The 9,530-nt window shown below is 39.3% G+C and overlaps 1 long non-coding RNA gene across 2 annotated transcripts; it reads right to left on the minus strand.

Moving 5' to 3' along the window:
* Window positions 1–1,349: 1,349 nt before the first annotated feature.
* Window positions 1,350–8,759, minus strand: LOC129413374 (uncharacterized). Of its 2 annotated transcripts, none has more exons than XR_012367564.1 (9): window positions 8,508–8,759; window positions 7,304–7,838; window positions 7,024–7,200; window positions 4,777–4,836; window positions 4,560–4,634; window positions 4,340–4,393; window positions 4,097–4,183; window positions 1,979–2,066; window positions 1,350–1,851 (listed from the first exon to the last, which is right to left on the minus strand). It is a non-coding gene; the product is annotated as an uncharacterized lncRNA (long non-coding RNA). The 2 variants fall into 2 exon arrangements; XR_012367563.1 differs by having other exon boundaries at window positions 1,351–1,851; window positions 4,560–4,640.
* Window positions 8,760–9,530: the final 771 nt, after the last annotated feature.

A 9,530-nucleotide genomic window follows, 5' to 3' on the forward strand; every position in this document is an offset into this window, starting at 1 on the left:
GCCATGGATTGAAGATTGGAAACAGTTTATTTAATTTTAATTAACAGTTGAGTAACTTTTGGCCCCGAGTTAGATGTTGATTAACACTAAACCAGTCTAAAAATCAGTCCAGTTTCCCCAGCTGTAAACCCATTGGCTGTTAAACTCTTTTATTTTCTTATAATAAACTGACATGTTGATAACACATTCAGTTTATGTGTTTATGAGTACACTTTCAAAATGCTCTCTCGATTACATGAAGATCCATACTGTATGCATCTGTAAGTGTGGTGGTGCTTATGGGGTGTCACGCTGGGACGAGTGGCATAAGGGTGAGAGGGAAAAATCACAGTATACTCACTACAAAAATCTAGACTACACCACTGTGCTTTATGCAACCGGGCCCTGTTGCTTTATACTGTGTAGCATATTCAGGTCGTGCATCATCCCAGACAGCAATTTAGCTCTTACCGACGTTGGGGCGCATGTACTTGCCCGACATAAAGTGCCTCGGTGAGATGTCTTATGGAGATCGGTAGCTAATAGGCAAGACATCGGGAAGATGGTGGCCTTAGAATGATCGCCGACCGTGAGCCAACGTAAACCCGCCCTAATTATTATGACCTATATGCGGCGCGATCCGCTTCGCTCTCCCATTGAACACAGCTGATTTTCGGCTGCATCGCTGTAAACGTCAAGGCATGCTTATAAAGCAGCTGTTCCAGTGTTAAAGGGAGCGAGGCATCAGGATCCCACCGTTATATAATTGATTTGTTTAGGCCAGGGGTCTCCATGGTGCCAGCACATTCTATTAGTCTCAATTGTAATATTTATTTATTACATACATATGTTTTATATTAACTTGGCTTGGTTTACGTATGTTAACATATTAAACAATACTAAAACATATCAAAAAGTAAAATAAAATAAAATCAGTAAGTAAAACAAAAAAGTTTTGAGTAGAATAAATAAAAAAGTAGCCCTCCAGATTGTTTTATACATATTGTTGTAGCCCTTGCTCACAATGTTGGAGACCCCTGCAGGCTAACTCATTTCATATTGTGTATCAACAACAATCAACCCTCAATAACAGTTTATGTTGTGTTAATCATAAAATTTCTTCCCTAACAATTTGACAAGAGCTAGTGGAGAAGTAGGCAACTAGCCCACTTGCATGCAAGACTCCGTCCGTGGCTGCGCAGTCTGCAGCCGCTTCCTTTTGAGTTGCCAGGTTTTATGACAAAAAAAGTTTAAATTGAAAGTAAGTGATTGTTATGTGTAGGGTGTATTTCATACACAATATGACAACCTGGTAAATGTCAGTCTAACAGAAAAAAATGGATCAGTGAGTTTTCCAGGAGAAATAACAAAACATCTGGAAAAATTTGTTTCATTTATTTTAACACTCCACAAATTACACTTTGGGGTGGTTTCCCGGACAGGGATTATCTTAAACCGGGACTAGGCCTTAGTTTAATTCTGAAATATAACTAGTTTTAATAACATGTCTTAATAAAAACATTACTTGTGTGCATTTTGAAGCATCACAAAAGACACTGATGTATTTTATGATATGTCAGTGCAAGTTGTTTTCAGTTTGGACAGCTCTTACATTTATTTTAGTCTAGAACTAGCCTAATCCCTGTCCTTGAAACCGTCCCATAGCAAACTGCAACAAAAATAAGAAATTCCCTCCAGAATAAGTCATACTCCAGAATCAGTCCAATCAATTATTTCACTTAAGATGCTTGCTTGTCCCGCCTTTGCCGCCCCCATTCCTGTCTCTGCTCAGACAGCCGCAGCCAGTTTCTCACAGTCATCTTTATATCAGCCTCAGTGGAACTTTGTAGGCAGGATTTCTTAACACAGCACCTAAAAAAATAAGACAGCACAAAAGTCTATATATCTTCGTGGATGGTTTCTAAAAAGACAATTCAGAAAAGTCAGAGCATTTTGCAAAAAATAAAATCATGTTGTTTCAACACATTGTAGGACTTACTCAGGAGTACCTGATGAATAGGCTGTGATTTAAGGAGAGCACATCCCTTCATCACTGGGTGTGTCTTGCTGCCAATCATCTTGTGGCACTAGGAAATACAGAAAAAGTCCCGTTACACAAAGAACAGCATCACCCAGGTCCAACTAACAGAGCTAAACAAGTGACCCCACAGCAGTGGTTCTAAAACTTTTTCTGTCATTTTTGTCATTCCCCATTTTATGTAGGACTGTGCTGTGTGTGCGCTGTGTATTGTGTTTGTGTGCCTGTCTCAGTGTGTTCTTGATCTGCATGCTAAACAGCTTATGTTCAGGAGAGCCCAGCCCTTCATATTCATCTTCCTGCTGCCAATTAACGGTTGTCACTATGAAATGATAAAATTAGATTGTGAAACTGCTAAACAATATGTAGGCTTTTTGCTCTCAAACTTTTCAAGTGCGCTTACAGCCACAAGTTTAAAGACCCAATGGACCCTTTTACTGTTTGTACACAATGGTGACGTGGCAACGTATGCACGAGCAGTTTGGCAACGGAAGTATGGCAAGAATCAGCAGTGAAGTAACACAGACAGAGAAAGTTATTTTAAAAAGTTGACTTATCAACTTTTTCAACACATCTACCAGATCTGTGTACTATAGTGGAGTGGATAGAAGACGTTAGCAGATGGCCAAATATAAAGTGGCCAGATACATATGAAGAGTTTGGTTCCAAAACCCAATAAATCCATTTTGACAAATTTTGTTAAAAACGTGTTTTCTATACCAAGAAAGTGACATGATGAAAATTACTATTTTCTGTTACAAACTTTCACATAGCATCTTTAGGTTATAAAAACATAAAAAAATTTCAAATCCATAACTTGATTTTCAAAGATTTATTATAAAAACAGATTATTTTTTCAACAAAATGCAATAAATTCATGACAAGTTTTTATTCAAAATGCTATAAATCTATTGAATCAATAGCCTTTATAAATGTGCATTCATCTTTGCCATGTTATTCATTTAGTTGACTAGTGGTATACACCAATTAAAAATATAAACATTAATGGCATTAATCAAAACACTTACTTTGTGATATTAAGAACACTGTCATTGATGCGGTTATACTTGACGTCGTCGCTTAACGTGTTTCACAGCGATCAGCTGTAAAATGTTTTGGTCCTGCTCGATTTTCGTTGACTGAGTAAAATTATGGAAAGTTTTTCATAAGATCCCCTGGGGTCAATGTGTTTGCATGACAGAAACTTGATGTTGTCGGCCCGGGCAAACAAGCACCCGTCTCCCGAGTGTCTCTTGCGTAAATTATTAGATGTTGATGGCTTACGTTTCTTTCCCGTCACAGAAAACCATCACAGGTTTATCAATGCTATTAAAGTATTATTTTGTTTTTGTTTGTTTGTTGATCACGAAGTACAAAGTAGATGAGGAAAACTAGTATTCCGTGTACTCAACGCGCCGCCATTGTTTGTTTACATTGCAATGGTGCGCTGCAAACTGTGGAGCGGATTTATGGCATTCTGTAGAAAAGGAGGAGTGGCGTTTATTGCATTTTGGGAAAAAAGGGAGAAAAGATGACAGAATAAAACGGCGTATATTGGATTTTGCTTAAAATTAAGAATTTACTTTTTAATATTGACCTGATATAATAATGATTCTGGCAGCAACTCATTTTTTTCAAAAATGGCGTTTATTTGGGACCAAACTCTTTATATATACGTATATTAGTATATTATATTAGTACAACCAAACGCAACAACCAGACATTTTGATGCTGGTTAACCGTTTTAATAAACTTTCTGAGTTGCTAACACGTTAGAACAACTGGAGAACAACAACACTTCTGTTGCCGAAATGCGCGCACAAACTATTTGATCACTATTTGAAGGGTGTATGCATCACATATTTAACGGAAACTTACATTCAGTACGAAGAAGGTCCTCATTCACTGATGTAATCACTTAAATGGAAAAAACACAAATGGCCCAGATCCAGCTTGATTTTAAAATCTGGCCCTAATTCATTTGCTATTGAATTATTCTGAAATGTATTGTTTTACTACCTCAGTATGATGTTCTGAGTAAAAAGTGCAGATTCATACATTACATGTAAAATATCTTACTATCGTTAGTCCTCTGACGGAGCACTGGAAGAGGGTGACGTGGAGGCTGCTGCAAAGCACACAGGCCTTCGTTATTATTCGGTGTCACTAGAAAATACAGAAAAACGAAATTATTGGAGTGAACAGTAAGTCAAGTTTATCACAATTAGATAAACTAATGTCAGTGGGCTGAGTAATTGCTACACATTTCTAAACACACTTCATGTTTTCATGTTTTCATGGTCTGCGTTTTAAATGGCTTACAGTCAGGAAAGCCTTCAGTTCTCTGCGCCTCTTTCTGAATATTAACCGCAGTCTCTTGGAAAGACAGAAAAACTTGGTTTACTGATCACACTACTAATATAAACTCAAAAATCATATCTCTGGAACATCAAACTATGGTATGTGCTGTGGACCTGTGGAGTACATTGTGTCTGCTTGAATTTAGGGACCTGATGCATTTTACTATATAGGGTACACTTACCTTCACTCTACAATGATGTGGTATGGGCTGGAGGAGTTAAACAAGGGGTGGGAGGGTTAGCCAGCTTTCTTCTTACTGACACTTCAAGAAGATTAAAAAAGGTTACAACAGAAAGATGATCAAAAAGGCACATCAACCATAAGATTTGCACCTTAGATATCTACATCTGATATTCGCTGTATGAGAAGTGCAGCATTATACACATAAAATGTCTTACTAGGCTTGCTCCTTTGATGGAAACTTGGGTGGGCTAGAGAAGGCTGCTTCCTTTTTGTCACTGTCATGGCCATTTAAAAACAAGGATTAAAATTCGAAAAATGTTTAAACACAAAGATTACAAATTCTTATCAGGCATAATTAAAGTATGAGCATGTAATTGAAGGGAGAGTTCACCCAAAAATGAAAATAATGTAATTAATGACTCACGAGTTTGGAACGACATGAGGGTAAGACCTCCGTTCATCTTCGAAACACAGTTTAAGATATTTTAGATTTAGTCTGAGAGCTTTCCGACCCTCCATTGAAAATCCATGCACAGCACACTGTCCAGGAACAGAGAGGCAATAAAAAAAACACCATCAAAGTAGCCATTTGACATCAGTGGGTCAGTCAAAATGTGTTGAAGCATCGAAAACACATCCTGGTCCAAAAATAACAAAATTACGACATCATTCAGCATTGTCTTCTCTTCCGGTTCTGTTTTGAACGCGCACGAGACTAAAGTCACATGACTGCAGTGACGCAGCTGACGTACAACGTGGCTGATGTGTTATTAGGTGCGTCCCCGCTTTTTTTTTGTGCGCCCGAGCTTCGTTTACAGTCTGAGGGAGACGAATGCTGTAAATGTGAAAAAAATTCACAAACATATCTGAGGATAACACGCCATCTGCGTCACAAGACTTTAGTCAGACACATGCGCTACACAATAGACATGGAAGAGAACAGTGGCGGCTCGTGACTTCTCATCCGAGGGGCGCGAATTCAAAATAAGTGTTCGGAGTATCATGTGTGTGGTTCCCTTTTCCAAAATATGTGTCATGGGTGTGAAGAGATCATGTGTGCACCACGTGCTCCGCCAAAACAAGTGCCCGCTGCACCAGCGCCAAAACCGTCTATGACAAAAGAGACGCTTGTGTTCCAAAAGGCACTCCCTTAACATTAAACTCTGATTAGGCATGAGATTATGCGAGTATCTGGCTAACATGATCGTCTCTTTTATCATAAACCCTTTGACGCGTCTGCAGCAGGCACTTATTTTGGCATGACACGTGATGCACACACGATCTCTCAAAGCGCAGAACACATATTTTGAAATTACGCACCACACACATGACGGGCTACATACATGTTGTGACGAACTTCGCATCGTGCGCCCTCAGAAAAAGAAGTCACCAGCCGCCACTGGAAGAGAATGCTGAATAAATTTGTCATTTTTGGACCAAGATGTCTTCTGGATGCCTCAACACATTCCAACTGACCCACCGATGTCAAATGGCAACCCTGACTATGCTCTTCATCATCTTTCTGGGCATGGACAGTACACCGTGCATAGATCTTCAATGTAGGGTCAGAAAGCTCTCGGACTAAACATAAAACATCGGAGGTCTTACAAGTTTGGAACGACATGAGGGTGAGTCCTTAATGACACTATTTTTCATTTTTGGGTGAACTATCCCTTTAATTTTCTAATGGACATATGGAAACTTAAAGGAACACGCTTTTTGGGATTTTAGCTCATTCACAGTAACCCCCAGAATTAGACAAGTGCACACATACCCCTTCATCTCTGCGCGCGCCGCAACTCCGTCCGACGCACCCACCGCTAGCCTATCTGAGCATAAAGACTTGAAGTAAATGGCTCCAGCTAGCATGCTGCTCCCAGTAAGTGACAAAATAACAGCAACATTTTCCTATTTACGTGTTGTGATTTGCCCAGTCACACCGTGTACAAACAACAAGGTCACGACACAGCCATCCTTTAACAGCATACACACTGGGAACCACATTCTCAGAAGGCGAAGCACTTGCTACTTGGGGGGAGTAACTGCACAACTCTGACCGAACTCTCTGCTCCTCACCGGGGGTTTCTCAGGTGCTGCTAGCAAATCACTGCACCCAAGTAGCCAGCTTCGCCTTCTGAGAATACAGCTCCCTGCACGTATACGATTAATAGATGGCCGTGTCTCACATGACCTTGTTGTTTGTGCATGTTGTGACTGTGCGGGTCACAGCATATAAATGGGAGGGGGTTGGCATTGTTTTGTCGCTTGTTGGGAGCGGCGTGCTGGCTGGAGCCATTTGCTTCGGGTCATTGTGCAAAGCTAAGCTAGCGGTGGGTGCATCAGACAGAGTTACGGCACGCACAGAGATGAAAGGAGTATGTATGCACTTATCTAGCTATGGGGATACAGTGAATAAGATAAAAAAATAAGCCTTTAAGGTCAAAATAGTTAATTCAACTTGCCAACTGTTATGTTGTTTCCAGCCATAGGTAGGAGGGAAGGGGGAGGAGGGTTTTTTGGAAGGTTTGTTGTGCGTTTTCTTCTTTTTCGCCTGTGATGTTTGTGGTGCATTTTGGGTGTCTGATGAAGGGCACGATGCAGGGGATGATGGTGGTGATGGTGATCTAAGTCAGGATGGTCTGTAAATGAAAAGTTTTTACAAAGATTAGTTTTCATATTGATCACATCGAACATAGAAAGTACAATGAGTAACATCAGAACAACATAGCCCCCCACTCTCACTTGTCTCATGTAGTATTCAACAAGAGTATTGTTTTCATCCTTTAGATGGGTTGGGTGATGTCCTCTTGAAAAAACTTTGGAGTATTTTGTATGAGTCTTTATAGACCCTTTTACTCTTTGTACACAATGATGATGTGGCAACGTAGGTGCACGCAGTTTGGCAACGGAAGTATGGTAAGAATCAGCAGTGAAGTAACACAGACAAAGTTATTTTAAAAAGTTGACTTATCAACTTTTTCAACACATCTACCAGATCCGTGTACTATAGTGGAGTGGATAGAAGACATTAGCAGATGGCCAAATATAAAGTGGCCAGATACATATATTAGTATATTATATTAGTGCAACCAAACGCAACAACCAGACATTTTGATGCTGGGAAACCGTTTTAATAAACTTTCTGAGTTGCTAACAGGTTAGAGAACCACTGGGGAACAACAACACTTCCGTGGCCGAAATGCGCGTGCAAGCTATTTGATCACGTGGGCTGTAAAAGGTTCTGGAGGCCACCAAGCCATGCCTTCATCGTATTTACCTGAGTGAAAAAAACAGAAAAGACATTTTATTTTGCCTAAATTACAAAGGTTAAATAAAGGCTCTATTTTATGAATAGGTTTGTGTCCAAAAACACTTACTTCCTATCACTTTATTACTTAATAACCACTTTGTCTGACTGTCTACAGTGGCTGTGCACTTGTACTAAACTAGCTCTTTGATTGACAGGTCTACTTTTAACGTTACCATAAAAACGCACAACAAGAGCTGCCTTTAATTTTAAGCATGTCACTTAGACAAAATCATTAAAAATGCATTTAGAGTGTAAGGGGTCCATATTATAAAATGACAGATGTCATTTTTGTGTAGACAAAAGACAGTCCGTCAATTTATTACCTAACTGTTTACCGAACGATCCCCTCACGTCAAAAATACTGTCTAAAACAACTCACTGAAAAATATTTAATACGCGAACATATTAATAATAACTAACCAGGGGTGCGTTTCCCAAAACCATGTTGCTTATTTTCCATTGCCAACCAACTAGTTGCTAACACAACAGGTTAGCAACTATGGTTTTGGGAAACGCACCCCAAGTCAACAGTTATAACAACAAACCAAGTCTAAAAACATGTAACGTTGCCTCCGACGCCAATTTCTGTCATCCGTTTATCGAAAACATTTCCACAATCATATTTAATCAACATACCTTCGCGCTTACACTGCCGGCTTGATGTGGACCAACAACTGCGTAGATCTAGTGAAGAAAAAAAGAGGCGCGGTCGGCATAAAGGTTGCTCGCGGTTCCTCTGCCGATCTCCGGCTGCAGACTCATCGCGCCGATCGTTTACCCACCTACTTTTATTCTGTGTGCAGGGGAAAAACCCCAACCGACACTTTGCCGCTGGTGCCCTCCAATTGCCGACGTCGGTAAGACTGAACGTGCTGTCTGGGATGTTTTTAAAAAGTAATTAGTAAAGTAACTAGTAAAGTAACTAATTACTTTTGAAAATAAGTAATCAGTAAAGTAACAGGATTACTTTCTTAGGGAAGTAATCAGTAATCAGTAACTAATTGCTTTTTCCAAGTAACTTGACCAACACTGCTTATAACACAGCTAAACCAGACTGATCTCATAAAAAGTCATGTTATAGTCACGAAAAATTTTATTTATTTATTTGTGTCCATGGCACGAAATTCTGCTTTTTCATGCCTTGATCACGAATGTCTTTTTCGTGTCACTCGCGTGAATTTCTATATGAGAAATCCGTGTCAGAATGGCATATTCTCCTTAGTCTGAAGAATTGACTTTTGGGGAGACCCTTTTTCAAAGAAATAGGATGAAAACTGTTAGCTAATAATAATGTATTACGATCAGTTTCTTTTGTGAATAAAGTCGTAATCAATTTCCCATCATTTTTCAAGATCCACTTATCTAGAAAATGCACTTTAGTGTCATTGATCTCACAAGTGAATTCCAAATCCTCAATAAAGTTGTTCAAGATAGACACGAATTTTAGAACATCATTCTGATCGCCCAAAAAAATACAAAACACATCATCAATGTATCTGTACCATTTCAAGATCTGTGAACAATATGGATTTTTTTCAGGATTAGACACAAAACAATGTTCAAAATGACCAACAAACAAATTAGCATAATTAGGGGCAAAAATCGAACCCATAGCTGTCCCACTAATCTGAAAATAATAGTCTTTATCAAAGCTGAAAT

This window comes from Misgurnus anguillicaudatus, chromosome 24 (genome assembly GCF_027580225.2).
Source record: "Misgurnus anguillicaudatus chromosome 24, ASM2758022v2, whole genome shotgun sequence".
Lineage (NCBI taxonomy): Eukaryota > Metazoa > Chordata > Actinopteri > Cypriniformes > Cobitidae > Misgurnus > Misgurnus anguillicaudatus.